This window comes from Mixophyes fleayi, chromosome 8 (genome assembly GCF_038048845.1).
Source record: "Mixophyes fleayi isolate aMixFle1 chromosome 8, aMixFle1.hap1, whole genome shotgun sequence".
NCBI lineage: Eukaryota > Metazoa > Chordata > Amphibia > Anura > Limnodynastidae > Mixophyes > Mixophyes fleayi.
In genome coordinates, this window is record NC_134409.1 from 140,584,617 (window position 1) to 140,597,791 (window position 13,175).

Below are 13,175 nucleotides of genomic sequence, written 5' to 3' on the forward strand. Positions count from 1 at the left end.
CCCAAAATGTGCATTCTGTGCCTATTGAAGCTCGCTTAAATATCTCGGGCCGGAATGTGAAATCTGTTTTTTTGCACGTTGGCTCCATACGAGACGTCTATGTGCATCTATCCGGCATCTAGCCAGGAATGGAACCTCACATCAGAAAATGGAAACTCTTGCACACCGCAGATGTGGCGCTAATCTATGCTTTTACCGTATAAAGGGGCCCATTTGCAGAACAATCGTGTTTCTATACTATTGTAAATTACCCTGAGAAAGTTTCCTGCCCCTGACATGTTTTTCTTAAAGTTGTTTATTGTATGTCTCCTTAAATTCTGCATCCTTCTCTTCACATACATCTGTAATGATACAAAGCAGATGTTTATGCTTCTTTACATTGCAGCATGTTTACATATACATTCAGTATGCTAATATATGTTAGTTCAATTGTGAGCAAGATAGGATTATTCTACCAGTTTATAAATGGATAAAAGTTGTAGGTAGGTTGTAGGTTTATCCTACCAGTTTATATGCCGATAAAAGTTGCATGTAGGTTGTAGGTTAATTCTACCAGTTTATAAGTGGATAAAAATCGGAGGTAGGTTGTAGGTCAATTCTACCAGTTTATAAATGGATAAAAGTAATAGATAGGTTGTAGATTTATTCTACCGGTTTATAAGTGTATAAACGTTGTAGGTAAGTTGTAGGTCAATTTTATCAGTGGGTAAAAGTTGTAGGTAGGTGGTATGTTTTTTCTACTAGTTTATAAGTGGGTAAAAGTTGTAGGTAGGTGGTATGTATATTCTACCAGTTTATAAGTAGGTGAAAGTTGTAGGTAGGTGGTATGTATATTCTACCAGTTTATAAGTGGGTAAAAGTTGTAGGTAGGTGGTATGTATATTCTACTAGTTTATAAGTGGGTAAAAGTTGTAGGTAGGTGGTATGTATATTCTACAAGTTTATAAGTGGGTAAAAGTTGTAGGTAGGTGGTATGTATATTCTACCAGTTTATAAGTGGGTAAAAGTTGTAGGTAGGTGGTATGTATATTCTACCAGTTTATAAGTGGGTAAAAGTTGTAGGTAGGTGGTATGTATATTCTACCAGTTTATTAGTGGGTAAAAGTTTAGGTAGGTGGTATGTATATTCTACCAGTTTATAAGTGGGTAAAAGTTGTAGGTAGGTGGTATGTATATTCTACTAGTTTATAAGTGGATAAAAGTTGCACCAGTTCCTGGTGACCTGATGCTTGTTGGTGAGTTTTGGCTATAGAAGAAATCATCCGGCTACAGGTAAAATGAAACTGGCTTTACAGCGTCTAAGTCCCTGAACGGTTTGACCTTCTTACCTTCCATATAGCTCTCCAGGGCAGATCATTCTTGGCAGGTTTATAAGCTATTAGCGGCTTCACTATTCTCAAGCAACATTAATCACAATGACATTGAGTAGCTGTGAGACTTAACCCCTTCAGGGAATCATTAAATATGACATTAGGTAATAACTTGCCCACCCACTGTGCCCTTTTCCTAATCTCTGCAATCAAACACTGTTTGATCTTTGATAAGTTAACAATTCCCAATTATTATCTCATTGAGGGAAATATATGAAGTCGGTGCCCTTAATACTTGGAGCGCAGAATTTACTCAATCTCAGGAAAATATTATATATCATTATGAAGCCCAATTATAGTGTCACAAAGTAATCTCAGACACAAATATAAAAAAAAAACAAATAAGAACAGTTTAAAAAAAGCAAATTTACATTATTTCTACACTGTATTTTTATTATTATTTGTTAACAAATGTCATTCATTTGGGTCACTCTTTGTCTGTTCATACATATTTATGTTGTCAGTGTTGTCCCGGCATGGGATAATAAGTTTGTAATGTAATCCCATGTCATTGTTATTGTTAATATCCTGCAGGAAAAATAAAGTCATGAGCCGTTTGTTACAGCGACAGCTCTTATTGTGTAAACCTGAGTTGTATTACGTATATAAGACTTTATGACTTTACTTTTCAAGGCTCAGTCCAGCATTTGCTGTTTATGTACTTGCCCTACAGCTCTACCATTGGTGGTTTGTTTATTATACCCTTTACTGTTTTGTTTTTAAATGTCCATATGGCCACATTAGCATTGATGTGGAAATATTTTGCTACAATTGCTGGCCAGCTATTTAAACAAATATACTGCTCTTTCCGTCATGTAGTGGTTTTTTCAGCAAATTAAGTCCAGCTGGGCGTCCTCCGTCTGCAGGAAGACATGAGCAGATCTCACGCCTGTTGTGGAGCTTTAGCTTTTTATTAGTACATTTATTTATAATATATATTGGCAGCACTTCTTAAAAAGGCAGATCCGCTTCAGAGGGGACTTGTTGTACGGATTAATGAAACGTGGGGAGAGGTCTCCAAATATCTAGCAGCAAGTAATAACCTCCTCATCAGAATAGAGGGAAGCTCTGGGCTTTGGAGCTAAGTGGAGTTTATATAATGCTCCTGCACCTCATTATATATTGTTGGCATTATTTTGGCTCACCCAGGTCCCTACTGGTGCCTTCTTGATAAGTACATGGTCGTGGAACACTGCGGTTTCTTAAGCTTAGATAACATATGGTCTATGTGTGATAATAGTTGCTTTATTCGTACCTACTAACCATGTAGCCAACAGTTGTGTTATGTGTGTGTGTCTTAAAAACTTGGCTATCCTGGTTACTATTTGAATCAGGACTATCTGTACATTTCCTGCCAACAGGCACACAACACACCTGTCCGTATAGCAATACCACATAGAGGTACACAACTTGCCCCGAGTACACATCCAGGCACCTGTATTTCTATTTCTCAATTTTAGGATATTAAAAAATTGAAACTTTCAGGTACAAATCAAGATGGCAAAATACACTGTCCAGTGTCACCCTGACATTATACTGTTAGGTCTGTGGTGTCGATATGGTGGTACCAGGCCATGTACTAAAGGTCAGGCCCACATGGCAACTCTCTTTCCCACTAGATACCAATTCACAACTGTTTTTTTTTTAACCCCAGTCACCCAAGTGTCCTTATTGAGGGGTAATTGAAGACTCTGAGAGGGGCCGAAATGATAGACAACTGTCACTTAGTCCTTCCCCTGGTTCCCCGTGAAGGATGCGCCAACAGGACTGAGGCTATTCGTTCTGAAACAATAAGTGACTGCAGTAAAACAAAGCAGTTGTGAATTTGTACAGAGTGGGAAAGAGGGGTGCCAGGTGGGTTTCACCTTTATTATATGACCTGGTACCACTATTTCACCACAACATTCTACTACTGGGATCTGATACATGTCAAGGAGCGAAAAATGCAATCATATGAGTTACTGTGATATCACTGGTCCCGTATCTGTTTATCAATCTTCAAATCTGCATAGTGCTTTTCTGCAACGCAAATCTGTCAAGCTGTCTCTCACACTCTGCCTGCTCAGTTAGAGAAGCAACTCTCTCATAACATGGCAGTCTGCTGCGGGAGTGAGAGAGAGAATGAGGCCATATCTGTAGTAAAAATACCCCATGTATTTCATGTATATTGTTGTGTAGTAGCTGTACTTACGCTTTGATGAGGGAATGCTGCAATACAATAATTTTCAATGTTGCCCCACCTTTCACTGATGCCCCCACAAATCTATGATTAACATTGTGGTAGTTGGGGGTTTCTGTCTGGAAAAGAAATTACATAAAATTGCTGTACAAGAACAAAATTATTAGTAGTCATAGACAGAATACAGCTACAAAAATAATGTTAAACAAGCGTCTGAAAAGAGCCTATATAGTCTGACACATAGTAGCACTTAACAGAACACTGCACTTAAACGTTACTTATTTTAAAAATAATAATGTGTCTCAGTTTTGGAAAGTACCTTATACCTCAGCTTTAAATGCAAAGTAATGATATAGAGGTTGTACATATAGTTACTTCTGTACTGTGACCATCTACAGGCTCACTCCTGCTGGTATATGTGTGAGACTGCTGGTTACTGATATGTTTCCCAGTCTTTCCTGAAGTGTTACAGTACTGTCATTTGTACAGTTATTTTCTGTCATACAACAATCACATCCACTGTATACTAATCCCAGAGCTATTGTCAGACTTACTAAAGATTTTTTCTATGGTATAATATTCAATTATCTGTTGTTGACCTTTGTGTTAATTAAAGACAAGTTACCTCCTAATGGGTATTTGTGAATAATCGCAGCAGTGGCTCATTCAGCGCAGAGATGCAGAGAACTGGTGCGGAGGAAAGGAAACGGCTTATAAGGCTCATTTCCAAAAGTGTTTTTATTACTGATAAATGTACATTTGCACCTAAAACATAAATATAATACAAAGTATATTGGATCCATTTGCAATGGTTTTTTTTTAAAAAAAATCCTTACAACTGAGGGATGGTCAATTAAAAGGCTAAGATTTGTGTTTAAATCTGAAATGGGCTGCTATCCCTTATGTGGTTAATGGGGCATGGTGTCACGGTGGGAGTTACCTAGCATGCCTTGTTATACATTTCCTGCTGGGCTTATGATCTCCCTCTTTGTGCCACCCTCCTATCCACAGACTGCTCTTCATGCGTTGTGTCTCCTGGCACCGGGGTTACCTCCTTGCCCTGAGCATTTGGGTTTGTTTTTTGTTGCTGAGCACTTCGGGTGCCAGCGCTCGCTTGCTGTGTGAGTGCTGTTGATCGGGTAAGTCAACCTTGTATGTTGGGGGTCTTGGTAGCCAGTCCCTGTGTTGGTGTTCTGATGTTCTGCCAGTTCACACAGCGGTGGTGGGTGTGTAGGGTGGTGCGACCTGTGAATGTAGGCCAGAAAGCATTAGCAGCCAGGGGCTTTGGTTTCAGTTCCAGGCACCGCCCTCGGGGCAGGTTTAATGGTTGCGTTCCATCATCCCAGAGGAGATGCGGATCCTCAAAGGTTTGGGGCATATGGATATCCAGTTGTTGTAAGGGATTGTTCTTGGGAGGAAAATGTCCTGCAGTTGATTTATATTGAGAGTGTAAATGACCCTCATTGTACTATGATGGGAATTGGTTCTAACTGAGCTGCTTATGCAAATGTTTTTGGATATTAAGAAAACTGACCTGTCACGGTTGACCATCAACCGTTAATATTTTTATTACACTTCTAAACATACAACATTTTATTTTTGTTTGTAAGTCAATCTTGGGACGGGCCCCATAAACATCACAACAAAAAAAACACATGAAAAAATCATCAATCCATTTTAAATCCAATCCAAATCGTCAATCCAATGGCTGCACCATTCTGCTGCACCAGACTCGGATGTGACCAACTCCTCCCACAGCCTGGTGGAAGCTCCACCGCAAACTTTTCCACCGTGCTCCATTATCCTATGGTCTTTGGTGGAAATCTAGGAATATGCACCTAGAATTATGGCTCTAAGCCGCGTCTCCCTTGTTATACACATCAGAAATTATATCCAATATAATGTTAAAAAAAAATCAATTACATGTAGCGGATTGGCTTATAATCACCACCATAAGCACGCATGAACTACTAGTAATTCACTAGAAGTCAGATGCTGTTATGGTATATTAGATGTAGCATCTGTGGGCAGCAGCATTTCCTAGAGTGTGGCTGAGTATCTTGTCCTGGTTCACATCTGATTTACAGCATGGATAATGTGTTTTAAGGATACTCAAAATCCCATGTTTTAGAATTTGTCCAAATGCTCTTTCATAAAAGCTTTTATTGAAAACCGAACTGAATCGGAGCCCAAATTAAGCTCCATAGACCACTCATCACAAACTCACCTATTACTTACTGCCTGGAGAACAGTTAGCACGTGATCCAATATGTGGCACTTGTGCTCTTTGTGCAGCTTTAAGTGGGTTCCATATATCATCTGCAACATATGTGTTTTTTTGCATTTTTTGCTTTTATACATGTGCTTTCTGTCTGTTGTTCTTGTGTCTCTCACGGAGATGGTTCATGTGTCCTCTGCAGCGAGGCCGAGGGCAAGACTGGTGGACAGATCGGAAGTGGGGAGAGGGATTACCTGTGGCTCTGTCACGGCTAACAGTTATAGTCATAGGCTTGTAGAACAGGTGGTAGAGGTCTTCGCCTTTAGCAGCCGCCTTTCCCGTAGAGCTTGATGTGCTCACAGGCACTCAGAGGCCCCCAGGTCTTATGCTCTGCCTAGTACAAGCTTATGGTTTAAACTGTAGCGCGGCAAGGGGAAGACAGCAGGAGATAACGGGACAGGCCGAGGTCTAAGGGCACAAGCAGGCAGCAAAGTGAGGTCCAGGTGAAAGGGTCAGGGCCGGCAGAGAGACAGATTATCCGAGTCACAGGCAGAAGTCAGGGTCACCAGTAGAGAATCACAATCCAATAAACAAGCCAACAGGTCATACACAGAAAGATCTATCCAGGAGTACAGGAACACAGTACAGCAGCAGGTCAGCAGCCAGGAGACTGAGCGCTATAACCGGCAGGGAGGCTAAGCCCTCCCTGCCTTAAATACTGATAGTAGCCAATCAGGAGGCAAGCTCCATAAACAGATCCTGGGACCCAGCTGCTATAATAATAACACTGCGCATGCATCTGGGTAACAGCTTGCCGGGTCTCAGTACTAATTTAATTACCTCACACGCCTGGCTGTGTTTTGCCTGCCGGGTTGAGTACAGGGGCCGGAGGAACGTCCCAACCGTTGCCCTGGCAACGGCCGGCTGCTCGTAGTAAAGTTGCGGCTCGTAACAGGCTCTTTATCTGCCGTTTCCTTTCACTTTTTAGTTTTTTTTATGGGTCATTGGTTGGAGAGGTAGAAGTATAAAGTTTCTCTCAGTGTATTCCTTGTTCTCCTCTCATACTGTGAGCAATATACCAGTCACGTCAGTGAGCTAGAACATCTGCAGGCTCTGTGGATTAGCTCCTGTGCTTCTTGCCTATCTTTTAATAACAGAAGCAGTGGCTCCTGCATATCTCTAATCAGAGGCATTCCCAAGGGAATCCTATGCCAATTATACACATCAAGTCATCAGGCTTTCAGTACGCCAGCCGCATATCTCTATTTACTGGCATATAGCGTTGTTCCACATGATTTCACAGCACAAATGGCTTCTTAAATATATCAGTTCAGATGCTGCCTTCTCTCTGCTTCATCTATGGAATTCTCTGCCCTCTCCAGCCAGCACTGCAAGAACGTGACACAGTCCCCTTCCCTGCGCCCAGCAGCCCTGTATCTTCATACAGGCCCTCGTTTCTTCATCCTACACTTTCTATACTGCTACCAAGCCAGTCGTTATACTATGCTCCAGCCACCTATACACATTCTCCAATGCCCTTCAAGTAGATGGACAATGCTGTGTGCAATACTGTTAGGTGCATGCAGCTCTGTGTGAAGTGGGACTTACCTCCCAACTGTCCGTGCAGTGGGGACAAAATCACGACTGAGCGGGATTGCCCCACCAGAACCAGAACAAGTGGCAGACTGTCCTGCTGTATCTCCTACCTGTTCTTACAGTTTTTACTACCGGCATCTGTCGTTTATGTCTTCAATTCCGTATCTGCTTGTCTGGATCAAGGATTGTTGGGCCCCTGTTTTGAAAAAGTATAAATACATGAAATATGGAAAGCCTAGCAATGAGTGAACACTCTAAGCCTCCCTCCACCTAACCAGCCCTGGCATTAAATAAAAAAAATACCCATATTTAATAACCAGGCCTCCCCCCATGCTATCAGCCGGACATAAAATGAATAGCATTCTTATTTAATAAATAGGCCTACATCCACCCAACATTAAATTATTAGTATTCACAATAAATAGACCTATTTTCCCCTATCTGTCCCACCATTAAATTAATAGTATTCACATTTAATAAGTAAAACTATTTCCCCTCAAACAGCCCAGCATTTATATAATTCATTAATATTCCCATTTAATAAATGGCCCTCCTTCACTCCTCAGACCGATGTTCAACTAATAACCCCCCAAACACCCCAGCATTAAATTAAGACCCATCACCCCCACTTTATTTTAATAGACCCCAATATAACCCCAATGCTAAATTAAATGTTCCTCACATCAAAGAAATAGCCCCTACCAATAAATGATTTGCCCCCACCCTCACTCTATCATTACACCAATACCCCAAGCCCCTATCTATACTACAGTAAAAGCCACTTAACACCCTCCCACCACATTTACACATAAAGCCTCCTCCCCTGACAACTGCTGCCTTGCTGCGCTATAGCCTGTGGGGGTGCTGCTTACATCTTCTAGGTTGCTGCAGTGTTTGTAATGAAAGGTCTCTAATACTGTGTTCACATTGCTGCCTCGGAAATATCCCAGGTTTTTAGAGCAGTGTGAACATGGTATAAGAGACTTATCAGGCAACTTTATATTCATGGATCAGGAAATTACACTGAAGCCTGGTTAACGGAGCCTATATATAAACCAATGGCTCTCAGAAATCTACTACTGAAATGAATGTGGAAAATGGGGATTGTTAAGGCCAGACCCAGTGACCCAGTCCAAGGTAGTCCACTAGGGGACCGGCCCGGGGAACAGATGCCCCCCTGCCCCTCAGCCCAGCCTGCCCCTGCTACCTGGAGGCCAATATGGAGGAAATTGTGCTGCTCTATCCTCCATATCAGCATTAATACATTAGGTTAGAGAACTCTATATTGTGCCAGTTTCACTATCTCCCTTTTTCTATCATACTATATATTTACTTTTACAGCATGTTACGTTTTATTATTTTAGGGAATCTATTCTTTCATGCGGGCTTATATATGTATATTGCAATGAGAACTTGTGTCTTATAAATTTACACTAGGGATATAATGAGAGATTGACAGATAATAAAGATCTGATGGCATCACTGTGAAGGATCAAAGGTTAAATATCATGGGTCATGTAAATATAAACCTTAGCCCTCAGGGTAAATGGCTGACAAATGATTAGAAGCATAATGTGCGCAGAGATAACACTTATAGTAAACATGAAACAAAGCTGTATGTAGCAGTCACTAGAATCCAGCAATCAGCACTAAACTTGGGTCCGATCATCGGTGTCATCTCCACAGACTAAACAAATGTATTCCAATCAAGCCTTCAGTAAACATTCTAACGGGACCTTAAACCTAAGGAAAAGGAAAGGATACAGATGATGGCATTGTGAGTAGTAACATTTACCCTCAAACGCCCCCACCCCCTCTGCCCAACAAAACTAAAAACACTATGTAGAACTTTTGCTGCAATTGTTTGAAAAAGTTCAGAAGTACAAAAATACCCTTAGAAATTAGCCATGTGAACAAGATTGGGTCCTTCCCTCTTCAAGTTGAAACTTAAGATTTTGAAATCAGAATGTTTAGGAAAGTGGCGTATGCCTGTAATACAGGATATAGAATGGATACAGCTTTTTAAAGAGTGTTGTAACAGGTGCAGTTGCAAGAAATTTGCTTACTCATTTGCTCACTTCTGTAGGTATGGCAGAATAAGGTGATGCGGATAGTTCACATTCATTAATCTGACACCATATACAGCCATCAGGAGTCCGTTACATGCCAGATCTTCAGTTACATTATCACTTCATGAGAATTTACATCAGAGACTTAACGGAAACCGTCCCAGGGTTCTTCTTATGGCGGCAGCAGATTGTTTGTGACTGCTGCAATACTTTGCGGTGTCTGTACAAGTAATACCTTATGTTTGTTTTCTCTTTATAGCACAAATCTCTTAATCTCTGCAGATAATGTTTCCTTAGCAGACCCAGCACATAGTCATTGCGGATGAGGTTTTATTTTATGGCAGCCAAACACTATATATTTTCCTGCCTAGGGGGGAAATGCCTTAATGTTACAAGTCTAAAGACCATTTTTATTTGTTGCCTTGACCCTATTTTTTTTTCCATCTTTTCTGTTTCTTCTCATCAATTCTGTTTATGTTTCTGATGCAGAGTTTTGCTGATCACTTGCCACAAGTCATTGACCTTCTGTTGCCCCCATCTACTGTGATGCCCCCACATATATGGTGATGAATATATTTACCTCATGTCTGTGCCTTTGTTCACTATAGATCTTACAGTTAAATTTAAAGCCCTGAGTCCATTACTTACAATCTCCTTCTCTCACTCATCTCCTACTTATTATCAAATATCTCCTTGCACAACCTCACCGTTCCAACAGTGATATCTTCTCAACTATTCTCCTGCTTACATTACTACCAGACATCTCCTGCACAACCTCACCGCTCCAACAGTGGTATCTTCTCAACTCTTCTCCTGCTTACATTATTACCAGACATCTCCTGCACAACCTCACCGCTCCAACAGTGATATCTTCTACTCACCTCTTCTCCTACTTATTACTAAACATCTCCTGTACAACCTCACCGCTCCAACAGTGGTATCTTCTCGGGTCTGATTCATTAAGGATCTTAAATTAAGAAGTTTCTTATTTAATTCTCCTGTACAAAACCATGTTACAATGCAAGGAGTGCAAATTAGCATTCTGTTTTGCACATAAGTTAAATACTGACTGTTTTTTCATGTAGCACACAAATACTTTATAGCTTATTTGTGCACTGAAATTTAAAGTTGATATTTGTGTACTACATGAAAAAATAGTCAGTATTTAACTTATGTGCAAAACTGAATGCTAATTTGCACCCCTTGCATTGTAACATGGTTTTGTCCAGGAGAATTAAATAAGAAACTTCTTAATTTAAGATCCTTAATGAATCAGGCCCCTGGTCCCTGTTTGTGTGCAGACAGTATTTTCCCTGCATGCAAAGAAAATATTTGCATTTGTATCTTAGGTATAGGAAAATGGTTTCAAAGGTGTAAATTGGCACCAATTAGCTGGACTCCTGCTCAATGTATTTACAATGGAATGCTCCCTCTTCTAGCACAGAGAAGAAATTGCAGAAAATTGCTTTGGTACTAATTATATAATTGGCTATTTCCATATAAGGAACATAATTACGAGGTGGATCAATTTGCATGCTACGTAAAATTTAGCAATCTTGGGTTTAACATGATGTCCTAGTGCAGATCTCCGATGATGGCCTTTCAGTGCCCCAGAGATATGTGTAAATAAAGTGTAAATACATGTTTGCCACATGAACCATCACAAGTTGCAGTACAAAGTTTCTACTTTTGGCTTTTCTTTGAGGTAATCGGGATGGTTTTCCTGTGCCCTAAGCAGCAGAATACCAGAAAGACATGTTCTTGCAGGTTGGCTGAATATCAGTCCTATACTCTGTATATCAAAGATTCACAGTTCCATTAGTCTGCATTCCTATTGCCACGTGTGAATTGCAAGCAACTGTCAAAGTTTGACCTAAAGGACTTTGCCCTTTCCTTGTTCTCATCCTATCTCTGCAACCCCTTACGGCAGGATGTAGCTTTGGCGCATTTTGCTCTCCAACATACGCCTCAAGATTCTATTGGAAAAAAAAAATAGTACTTGCATATGTAGGTTTAGTCTCATGTATGTCAAGATACATCCAACTCCAAAACAGAGGTCAGGCATACAATTGTGAATACTTTTATTACGTAGTGTAGAGATGTGGCTTGGCGCTGTTAGTAGTAAAGGATAAGGTCACATTACACTACTTGTACACTATATAATAGTATTGTAATGACCTGTCATATACATAATAGAGAAAAGTGTCTTATTAATATAGGAGTCACATTTTCCATACAAAATATATAATGATATACAAATATGGGCATGTCTCCAAATCTAATTTCTAATGTCACATCTCCAGGGGGCATGTCACTCTTACATGAACAGACCCTTATTGTGCTCAACTTGTAATTGCCGGCCCCCATCAAGTCTCTCCATGAGTAAAGTGCTGCAAGTCTAAGATAAACAGGAATAAAGAAAGGTATGGATATTAGTGCAGCATTATAAGGAGTATATGTACTCCACATAAATACACCTATGCGGACATCCAACTGTAACTGTTTCTCAGGTGTCTCCTCCTTGATGTCATCGCTCTACCTAAAAAGTGATGTCTAAAATGTCCTTGGGGAATATTTATTATTCGGCAGTTCTGTAGAGCCAAAGTACCGGGAATTGGTGGCTCTACGGAACTGCCGCATTGTAAATATACCCCCTTGTGTTTCTACCTTCCAGTAACACTCCATACCAGAAATTGTTCCAGGTTCACTTTTGTCCTATACTTCACTCCTCGCATTCAAATTCTAGAAAATCTGTCCCTGCTACAATCACACCAAAACACACTCGCATCATCCGCGCTGTCTTGATTATTGTAGTGCTACACTGGTCCAACTGAGACTTTACTGGTCCAACTCTATGATCTGGTTAGGACCTGTGCTTATCATCCTCCCTTCTCACCATGTGTCCTAAAATGTCTCCTGTGTTTCACCTCAACTGTGAATCATACTACTCGGCTTCTAGTAGGTAACCTCACTCTACCACCTATCCCCTCCCTTCCATTCTCCACCAATAGCTTCTCCTCAACATCCTTTATTTCTGTTCCCAGACATTACTGAGCACTTTACAATTTTCATCCCAGCAAATTCATGTGACTGATCTGCTGTTCAGAACAGCTGCTTATGTAGTGTCCTTTAAAGGGTAACTATATCTTTAATAGGGGAAATGTTTGATGGAATTGGAGTGAGGGGAGGGGGCAGTCAGTTTCGTAGCTGTGACTGTTACACAGCACAAAACAAACAGTATCTCTCTGCAGAGTCCAGGCATCACTCAATCTGCTTAACTAAAGCTCACACAGATCATGTTGCATTGGTAAATATGTATATTTGGGCCCAATCTAATTAATAGAAGCCATGTTTCAAAAGCAGAATTATCCTTTAATATTAGTACTGTAAGCTCTGGTTTACAGTGTTCTATCAAATACTGTCTCAATGCATGTTCTTGTATTGTTTCATTGTACAGTTAATTAGTCCTTATTGTATAGGGCTGTAGAATTATGTGGAGACCTATACAAATAAACAATAAAATTTGTCTCAGGCATAAAAAAATAATAAAATACTTTACCGGAACGTTGTATAATGTTTCTGTTTGCAGCGTGATCGCCAGACCCATCTGCAGGAATCAGACTATATGCAGTATGAAATTTCAATATACAGTAAGTTTGAATATATAAAATATCAACTATATAAATGCCTAGTGGCGTGTGTGGGAAAAAAAAAACCAAGCTGCAGCGCCACCTGCTGGTCAG

General features: G+C 40.4%; 1 long non-coding RNA gene across 5 annotated transcripts in view; it reads left to right on the forward strand.

Annotated features, from left to right (window-relative positions):
- Positions 1–13,175, forward strand: part of LOC142099918 (uncharacterized) — a 258,835-nt gene that overhangs the window by 159,723 nt on the left and 85,937 nt on the right. The window lies entirely within an intron of this gene.